The sequence below is a fragment of the Dermacentor andersoni genome, chromosome 7 (assembly GCF_023375885.2).
Source record: "Dermacentor andersoni chromosome 7, qqDerAnde1_hic_scaffold, whole genome shotgun sequence".
Taxonomy (NCBI): Eukaryota; Metazoa; Arthropoda; class Arachnida; order Ixodida; family Ixodidae; genus Dermacentor; species Dermacentor andersoni.
In genome coordinates this window covers 27,244,919-27,254,626 of record NC_092820.1, presented here as the reverse complement: position 1 = coordinate 27,254,626, position 9,708 = coordinate 27,244,919, and the positions used below count along the sequence as shown (strand labels likewise).

The 9,708-nt window shown below is 45.4% G+C and overlaps 1 pseudogene; it reads left to right on the top strand.

The window, feature by feature from the left end:
* The first annotated feature begins 5,358 nt into the window (after positions 1–5,358).
* On the top strand, positions 5,359–8,097 carry LOC140219406 (piggyBac transposable element-derived protein 3-like; annotated as a pseudogene).
* The last annotated feature ends 1,611 nt before the right edge of the window (positions 8,098–9,708 follow it).

Sequence of the window (9,708 nt, the reverse complement as noted above, 5' to 3'; positions counted from 1 at the left end):
TTATATGCCTCATTACGCGAAAACCCAACGGTGTAGTCAGCGTGACCGAAAAATGGGGAAAAAAGTTATCCATAAAACGCGTAATAAAATGTTCAAATTGGCATCAAATTTCTCAGGGAGGTTCATGCAGACAAAGTAAATTAATGGCTTTGAAAAGAAAATTTCGGTAAATTTCAGTGATTGAGAATTGAATACGGACCGCCGGGGTGCGAGACGAGCAGGCTTCCCCAATGCCAGGGCGGCTTCACAGGTCTGGTTGACTAAAAGCATGCCCAGTGCATGCGTCACTGCACGTGTGAAGGTACAGCCAATGGGGAGGAGGTGGCACCACATCATGAGTGTATAAGTGTAAAATAAAAACCATTAATGTCCAATTGGATGGCGCTGAGTGGTCCCTCGAGTTATGAACTCCTCACAGGCAAGCGAGCGCGTTTTCATGAGGCGCAGTTGGAACACAGGAGAGATTATGCAGACAAAGAACAGGCAGAAAAATACATTTTGCCAAAAGGACTATATTGGTTTCACATTTCCACATGTAAGCAGCCATAAGTGCCTCTGCCGAATTATCTTTTTTTGTGCGAGTCTTCACTGCCTAAATAAAATTGATGAGGCATTTCACTGTGAAGGTGGATGATTACAGAAGCTGTTTAGCGCACAACACAGAGGTGACAATTTTTAACAAAGGTACGTACATATTTATTGTCCTGATCTGTGGTCATTGTGACAACATAGGTACACACACACACTTGTGTATCAGCTCCGTTATTAAATGCGTCCGTCACTTAACACAATGAATGGTGGATCTGAGCCATATACAGCTTCACTGTAAAACATGGCCCTGGAATCTGCGAGTCGGTGCAGTTTTTCTTGCGGACACCTTTTTTAAGCAGTGATGGGTTAGTCAGCATACAAGTCTACTTAGCCCTTCCTTACAAGAAATAAACTTGTACAAATACTAGCTACTGATACATCGTTGATAATGATTTTCTATGGTCACTCCCCACAACACCTATCAAAACCTTGTGCTAGCATACAATTATTGCAAAATGCTAATTCTAGGCGTCCATGGGAGTTTTCGCCTAGGGGTTGTATATCCAACTTCTTTCCCCCACTATGTCGACTGTGGTCCAATCGAAATGCTGGACCATTTATTATGAAAAGGTCCTTTGCGTAAATGCTCCACCCTTCAAAGTTACAGGCAAAACACAAACTTGTGATGTGCACTCTCCTCTCCTTCATAGTAGTATCCTCAATGAGCGCTTCTAGCCCTTGTCTCCTGCGCACGTCCAATGACGCCTGTTGCGTTCAATCCTGTCTACACATGACGAAACTCTCCCCCACTTTGTTCCCCTTTCCCAAGTGCGGAGGTTTCTCCTACGACGGTTATTGTGCTGAACCTAACCCAACTTTTTTTACCATGAGAATCTCTACTAGTCCAGGACCTAGGCAGAGCAGAGGAATCGAACACACAGCAGGTGGTATGGGGTGTCAAAAAACTGCACTGATGGCGGCCCTAGAGGAACTGAAGAAAAAGTTTCGAAGAGAATGTTGGGAAGAAAAAGAGAATGTCAGAGTGTCTCATTGTCAGACCAACGGAGAAAGCCTCCACCATTGTTGGTTTATGCAGGAGGCCTGACAATCAAAACACCAACAAAAAGAAGGGGCGGTAAAGGGCAATAGAAAGACGTTACTATGCACATAAAGATTGACCCAAACGTACACTTAAGCACGCATCAAAATGTACCAAAAGATAATCCAGAGTTGATTAGCCAATAGATTTCTTAAAATATGGCTCTGTTCTTACATGTATAACACAGTTGCCAACCGCTCTGGCTTTGAGTAAATCTCTTGACTTTTTCGATTTTTTCTTTACTGGATAACAATTAACAGACCAGATTTCCTTTTTATAAAGCCCGACAGTTCGTTTGCACATTTTCTTTTCTTTTTATGTTCTTTTGCGTTGTTATAAACATGAAGTCTATTTCATTGTTGTTGTGGTTCTAGTTCTGTAGTAGGCCGTGAATGTTCACAGTACCTTATTCCTATTGATCTATCTGGTTGTAAATTATGACACGAAGTTACAGACTATCATCAGGATGTAGCCCAGGAATGGCAGAAACTATGCCAGAGCCACAACAGCTGCATGCAGTCGGTGGCAACAAAAAACCAGTACATACGGCCGCATACAACGAACTAACTACCCTTTATTCATTCACCAACCACAACTGCTCGATGGAAACGCATGAGGTGCGGCCTACCAAGTCGTGAAGCAGGATATAGCTGGGGCGATGAAGTGAAAATGAAAAGTTGCCATTCCTCTTTCAGAGGAGGCACAACTACTGTGAGACTGCTCTCCCTCCATGAAAATCGAGCAAAATTGGACAATGGAACTCACTGCTCTGAGACACAATATAGACTCTCCTAGTACATTATAAAATTCCACACTTCAGTAGTTTGAGACACTTAACTAGCTATCCCCGTTCTCTCAAAATGGTATTAACCAAATAAAACAGTTAAATTCGATTACAAAATTGATGAACACAAACTATGGACGCTACTGACTGGTTGTTTTGAATGTCACTGCCCTGTATGTCAAGACAGGCTGAAACGATATCGCCTGATGCTATCACTCTAGTAAGCATGTTAAAAAATAAAAACTGACTTAATCCTGTTTGAATAATAAGCATTAGTGTTTAATTTTCTCAAAAAAGAACAGAAGGGAGGGGTTAGTAAAATGTCCAGCAAATACCTTCAAAGAAAATGGTAAACCCCATTGCAAATCGAGTCGAACACTTACAAATACGAATAAAAAGTGATGCATAAGAAGCAAATATTTTTGAATATGAGCTACTTCTATCAACTGGTATGAGGCCCATTGGCAACTGGTATGAGGCCCAAACTTGGTCAGAAGTGAGATTCTCTCTCAGCAGCTGGAAAGTCAACCTCAGCTGTCCTGACATACTTTACTATCAGCCCTCGCACAATGCCACAGTGTTGCATTTCACTACAATTCCCCTCTGAGCCTCGGACCTGTTCGGACGTTCACAGACCGAGCTCCCCTGGATACCAGCGAACTGCCACGCTGCACATAGTCTGCTCCCATGACAGCGCTCTCGAGCGTAGCCCTTTTTAGGGCTGAGCAGTCACAGCCGGAGGCCCCATCATCTAGGGCTTTCTTCCATGGCACTGAGTATGTCAGATTCCGAAGACTCAGTGCTGGTGCCAAGCGGCCCCACTTTGGCGCAGTCGCCCGCGCTGAAGCTTTTGCTCGCGCAAGCAGCACGCCAGTTTTGTGCCACGGCCACCGGTGAGAGTCAGACTTCAGAGGCTTGCGTTTCCCCGAGGTACCGCCACCGCTCCACCGGTGAACAAACGTCCCTGATGCGGCCACATTGCCCAGGACCCTGCGGAGGCCAATGGAGATGTCACCAGCACCGACAGCCCCGAGAGCGGCTCCTCGTCACGGGGCAGCCGTACCAGCAGCACCAGCGGCGACGAGACCGCCAGCTCACACCGCTCTAGCAGCTGCCCGCCTTCGTGCTCGTACTCGCCGGCCGGCGACAGCAGCAGCGAGGACAGCCAGCTGACCCTAGCTATGGACTCAGCACCAAGCCGTTCCCCATCGCCTGACCCAGGAGCAGAGAGCGCCAGCAACCCTGTGGATGCCAAGCCCAACATTTCGATCGAGGTGGTCGAGATACCACGTGCACCCGGCATCCCAACTCCGGAGGCCGTACTCACAGGAGACCGATCCTAGTTTTCATTGGGTGGTTGAAAGCATCCAGAGAACTCTCCGCTTCAAGGAACAGGAAAAATAAAGCCGCCCTTGGCAATGCCTGCCTAGGGTACGCAGTACATAGAGCTTCGCATGCTGTCGCCCACGTGTGCCGCCGTCACTCTTGCCTTGCCACTGAGATGGACAGCTGTGAAAGCGCTACGCCTATGACCGCTTTGTCTACTTCGCGCATCGCGATGCATTGTTGCAAATTTTGCGACAAGACTTTTTCAAATCGCAGTAATTTAAAAAAGCACGCAAGGAATCTTTACGGAGTAGCAGCTTTGCAGAATTTCGTACAGGACGAGGCAATTATGCCCAGTAAGAAAAGGACCCTCGCATGTGATTTGTGTCCCAAGATTTTTGCAACACATCGCGACTTGCGGCAGCACCAGGAAAGTGAGCATAACTTCGAAGTGGAAGTGGAGACTGACGTTTGAGCTGTATGAAGGTAAGAAACCTCGCTCAATTATACTTGCCATAAGGCATAAAGTTTGACATGTGGTCCTTTCGCCGCTACACTAACCTGTTTTACATAATGTGCTATTTCTTGAATGACTCGAGCGTGCGCGAGAATTTAGTGTGCACGTAGTTCCGTGTAACTTGTCACAAATACAAAAAAAATTGCGTACAGAATTTTACGTAGACGTCGCCAGACTCAAACAGTTAACCATCCCGAAAATGTGTGCGACTGAAATAAATTGGCATTGGCACGATGTGCACACAGCTTTCAGGAAAGCTCACATGTGTGACAGCAATGCTTACTACTGTGTATTCTACGGCCACGTGTTCTAAAGTATGGTACCAGCGTACGTAATAAGTCTATGTGCGCAGGATCGAATCCCGGGTACGGTGACTGCATTTCGATGGAGGCGAATGTGAAAACACCCGTGTACTCATATTTAGATGCACGTTAAAGAACCCCAGGTGGTCCGAATTATTCCGGAGTCCCTCTCTAACCATGCCTCATAATCGGATGGTGATTTTGGCACATAAAACCGCATTATTTGTGTTTTTATTGAGTAATGTGTCGGAGAAAAAATTGCTGGAACAAATGTCGGAACATTTATTTGTCTACATTTGCTGCCAAACACTGTAAATGTACTAGAAAGGTACTAGCAAGAGGTTTGTAACCACAACATGCTACACTCTACATTTTATAAACAAGTCTTATACAAAACAAAAAAAAAAGACATGAGAGCTGTTGTGCACACAACTTTTAGCAATGAAATGGACCAATACATGTTACACCATCAAAGTTGCTAAAATTACTGGAACCTGCTTGTTTGGTGCTCGGATCAGAGTCCTTGGAACGCTTGTTTCAACTTTTACCCCCTGTGACGAATCAGTGGAATGCTATTACAAGATACATGTGTTGATGTTTCTACTGCCTTTATTTCAGATTTCCTGTCCATGAAAGATAATGTGGAGAGCGAGACTTGCAGCCATTTTCCTGCTTCTACTGGAAGAAAATTCACCAGGAGTGTTCAGGCGGTATCTAAATTGTCACCGTTTAGGGACATATACAGAACTGCCTACAAAGCAGCGTAAACGTCAGATTAAAGTGCAAGGCAGTAGCAAAATAGGCATACATTGCTTTGCAAAGCTTGAGGTAACAGAAAGGGATAACAAAGTCTTTGTAGTGTGTCAGATGAACCACTATGGACACCTGGATGAGATAGCTCACCAGAGGCTCTCTGTGGCTGAGACAAAAGTAATTGCAGGTAAGACTTTATGCATGCCATTCATTTCCAGTGTCACAAGGTCAGAATACAACTGATGAATTCTCAGTGACAGATCAATATTGTTTTTTAACCTCTTCGCTACCAGTGTAAACGTTCACGGACATCCACATTTATGCACTCTACTTCAAGAAAATATGTTTGGTGGAATTCAAATTTGGCGCGTTTAGAAGAGGTGCTTGCAGTTGCCACTATGCCCAAGAGGTGGCACCACCAGGCCAGTCAGAGCGCTGTCAGGAAAAATTGAAATGGCGGCATCCAGCTCCAGAGTCGGACAGCGACCGAGAGGTAAGTTTTGACCTACTATTCCCCTTTTTTCTTACTCCTTGCGAAAAGAGTCATTTGGTAATGAAGTTTATAACTCCCGAAGGCGCCATGCATTATTTCTAGACCAAAAAACACCACGGTTAATTTCAAGCGCATCTTTTTACAATGTGTCACATTTGTGGACAAAAGTTGTGAACATGGCCACTGCTCTCTCTGGCTTGTTCTCAACAGCCAGATTCCTGACCGATGAAGAGATCGCTGCCATGCTGGAAGAGAGCAACGTGGACCTTTCAGAGTCTGATAATGAGGATGATCATGCTTCGCCGCCTCCGGCAAATGGTCATGACACATCCGAAGATGAGGATGAAACTGAACCGGACATCGTCAACCTGCCCAAAAAGCAGAAAAAAAGCTGCTGGAAGCCAGGAACATAAGTTCTTGCACTTTGTTGCGCTAGATTTTCTCGTACGTCTATTCACAGCACCTTTCTGTTAAAATATTTCTAGTTTGATGTATGCTCACCCTAGATAATATTTGGTTTTCCAGGTTCACAAACCCTGACATGACAGACAGTCACGGTCAAGCAGAAGTCGGTTTTCGGGAGCTTCTGTCCCCACATCAGTATTTCGCCAAATATTTTCCAATGGATTTTTGGAGGGAACTCGCTCAACAAACGAATTTGTATTCCCTTCAGAACCGGAATCACCGATCAATGAGAACAGGCGTACTTGAGGTGAGGAAGCTCGCTGGCATACACCTAGTGATGGGAATTATGAGCCTTCCTAAAGTCCAGCTGTACTGGTCAGGAGCAACACGTACCCATTTTGTTGCTGACCATATGACCCGGAACAGATTCTACGAGCTGCGTAATAACCTGCACTTTGTGGACCTCTCCGCAGTTACATCACTGCAGAAAGAAGACAGGTTACATCTTGTGCGGCCAATAGTTAGCAGCTTTCAAAGTGCTTGCCGCTCATTGCCGCGCACAAAAGAATGCTAAATAGACGAGCAGATGATACCATTTTCGGGAAGGTGTGCGTTTAGGCAATATCTTCCTTCTAAGCCAAATCCCCTTGGTTTAAAGAATGTTGCCTTGGCTTCCCCCGATGGCCTTGTTTTAGACTTTCTGGTTTACACTGGCAAAAATACAGTGACTCCTGAAGACATGAAATTATATGGCCTGCGTGGCGCAGTCGTGAAGCATCTTTAAACAACCGTAAGCCACCAGAAGGCGCATCTGTTTACTGACAGATTTTTCACGAGGCTGTCAGTTATAGACTACCTCACTGAAAATGAAATGTTTTTGACTGGTACTGTGAACGCTAACCGCACGCAAGGGGCAGTCGGAAATTTGCCGAGTGACAGGTCAATGAACCGTGGTGAAAATGCTTGCTTCGTGGGCAAGGACGGAAAAGTCTGTCTAGTGAAATGGAAAGATAACAAAGGAGTTCTTTTCTTGTCGAGCGCGGTTGGGTGTGACCTAATTGGTATGTGCAAGCGGTGGTCAAAGGAAGACAAAAAGAAAATACCTGTTCCACAGCCAGCTATTGTCTCTACAACAGGTGCATGGGCAGTGTGGACTTAGCTGACAGATATGTGTCATACTACAGAATTCAGATAAAAACAAGAAAATGGACAATTCGATTCTTCACGCACTTCCTTGACCTTGCCGTGTCCAATGCCTGGATTGAGTACTGGCGGGACGCCCAAGAACTGAGCATTCCGAAGAAAGAAATCCTTCCCTTGCTTCAGTTCAAGCAAGACATAGCAGAAACATTGATCAAGGCCAATTCAACAAAAAGCAGCAGGACTGAAAGAGCAAGCAACGAGCCCACAATCAACCAAAACAGGCCTGTGCAACTCCCGAACAATAGTACCTGCAGTGACCACATTGATCACTTTCCAGAATATTGCCAACTCGAAAATGCAATGCTGTGCAGGAAGAACTGTAAAGGAAGAACAAGGGTGAGGTGCATCAAATGCAAGATTTTTCTGTGCCTTCAGAAGCAAAACTGCTTCGCTGAATTTCATAACGCTGGCACCGATTCCCACATTTGTGGTCAACCCGTCCATTGTGTACACAACTTATGTCCACGTTTGTGCACATGTTTCAACTAAAGTAAATGAAATTTCTTGGCTATTTTCTTTTTGTATGCATTGTTAAGAGGATGCTTAATAAAAATAGCAAAAAAAATTCTGTTGTTTTCAATTGTTTCTTAGGTCGGTAGTGAAGAGGTTAAATGCATTCCATTAACATGCTGCTAGCATTTAGTATTTAGCTACATGTACATGAAATGAAGAGACCCTAGTTGGTTGTGTTCTTTTAGTAAAAAATAAAGATAAAGGCTATTTACATTCGGATGCTATTTAAACTGGATGTCTAGTTAACTGGCGAGGCTTATAAATGAGAAATGAATTAAAGGTAATATCTGGTTGGCTATTTCATTTAGAGTAATGAAACAAAAGAACAGCAGGGCTGCAATCACGCAAACAGCTCGCTTTTTCGTTCATTCGGTCTGACTGTGACGTCACAAAGTGGGCCGTTCGCAAGATTTGCGAGAACGGGAGGGAGAGCACAGCCAATAAACGAGCGAGCCCAGCCCCGGAAGGTTGCGTCACCAATTTGGGCTTTGATTGGGGACGATATATTAAGTGCAGAATGTTTGTGATGCTTTAATAATTAAACACGTAATATAAGAAAAAAGCTCTTACTGTTGCAACATATAATCTGCGTGGGAAATGTCATGTGAGAGAAGAAAACATATTTCAGCAGCTTATATTTTGGTTTAGTCCGCTAAGTGGTATCGCACACACCAAAACAAATTGGCGGGAGCGCGCAGTTCAATTGGCGATCATTGTTCATCGACTGCGAATCATTATGTCGTCGCACAAAAATGTTAGACTTGGCCCGCACGTGTTGCCGCACCAACGCGAACTGTTGGTCGCGTTCATGGAGGGCCACCTGTACCTTGTGTGGACATCGTGCGCGCTGACCCAAGAGTGCCCAGTCGAGCGTAGGCGGCAGCTCTGGAGCGAGCTTGCCGCCCTGCTGAACGCAGAAGGCCCGGCGGAAGGAGGCTTTTCTTGCCCGCCGAGATGCCGCCGCAGCTTCCGCAAGTCAAAGGTGAGTGCGATGAGTGGTTCTGTTGCTCGCGATATTTACAATGCTGTCCGTAATTGCAGCGGCACGGGTGGAGGCCGCCTGCCCGGCCTTCGTGGCCATGTCCTCGGTTTGGTTGGCACCTCCACGGTGACGGGAATGTGTGAGCAGTTTTTCCAACCACTCGATGAGGTGCGCCATTGACAAATGCACTAAAAAACGGGAGGACGCGCTAGCAATTTACTGTAGTTGCGTCGTGTATACTGCATCGCGTAGGCAGTGTTATACCACAGTCACGCAGGGCGCGTCATTCGCGATTGCACCCAATTTGGATAGAATTTCTCGACAGCGATTGGCTCCTTTCTTCATTCCACGGAAGGGAGGCAATAGAAATCAAGAAATTTTGCCACGATCGGGATAGATTCAGATCTAAAGTGCCTGTGTGACACTGGTATAACAGATAGTTTTTCTCCCTTTATGTGCATGTGTTTGCTGCTGGCATGCACAAGATGGTTTACTGCAGGGATTTCACGAGACATTTTTCTGCTGTCATAACTCTACGTTAGTTCACATTGGGAGGATCAGATTACGCAAACTTGACAAAACTGCTTCTTCGCGTCTTATACATAAAGCAGCCCGCCATGGAGGTGACTGTGGCAACAGAATCTGTGGGCACCACCGTTGGCACAAGCGGCTTTTCAGGTGAAGGTAAGCTTTTGCTCATCCCTGTTGCCCTCCTGTTTGTGGAATCTGTTTTGTCTATAAGGAACGAAAACTATTTCTACTGTAACCGTTGAGTGAATGTACCCTTTATAACCAATATA